Here is an 865-nt window from a genome sequence, read left to right on the forward strand (position 1 = left end):
CCCCAGCCCAACCCCCCGCCCCCCCAGCTTCGGCCCTGCTCCATCCTTTAGAGATTTTTCATTAGCATATTTCTGCTACTAAAATTGCCTTCAGTTAGTGACGGAGAATAGAGATGAGTCGCTAACTGATGGAACAAATGGATCTCTGTGGTGTCGGCTACACAATATAGTGTACCAGCAAGGAGTGGCACGTTTCTGGAGCATTGTTTGATGCTGAGAATTGTAAACTGACCCGTTTGCATTACAAGTTTTGTGTTTTGTTTTTTGCAGCTGATTTCGACATATTTAAGAGTAAGAAACCAGAATTACCGGAGGTAGCTATGACTCCATTAGACTTTACTTCAGTCTTTTACTCTTTGCTGTCACCGGCTATTCAAATGTGTTTGCTTTACTATCACACCTACTTACATGGCCAAAAGTATTTACACTCCGCCTCCAATGATGGAGTTCAGGTGCCTCCAGTGAAGGTTCTGCTAACACTACATCATACAAAGACATTGTAGACCATTGTGCTCTTCCAGCCTTGTGGTGAAGTTTGGTGAAGACCCTTTTCTGTTCCACCATGACCGTCCCCTGTGTACAAAGCCAGCTCCATAAAGACATGGTGTGACTGACCAGCTTGGTGGAGGAACTTGAGTGTCCTGCACAGAGCCCTGACCTTAACCCTACTGAACACCTCTGGGATGAGTTGGGATGGGGATTGTGAGCCAGATCTTCTCATCCAACATCAGTACCTGACCTCACAAATGGGCAAAGAGTCCCATAGACGCACTCCTAAATCTTGTGAAAAGAGGTGGTGCAGAGTTCAACTTCATATTGATGGCCATGGTCCATGTGGGGAAACTCCATATTAATGGCCCTATTG

This window comes from Nanorana parkeri, unplaced genomic scaffold, assembly GCF_000935625.1.
Source record: "Nanorana parkeri isolate BGI_ZX_2015 unplaced genomic scaffold, ASM93562v1 scaffold4404, whole genome shotgun sequence".
Taxonomy (NCBI): Eukaryota; Metazoa; Chordata; class Amphibia; order Anura; family Dicroglossidae; genus Nanorana; species Nanorana parkeri.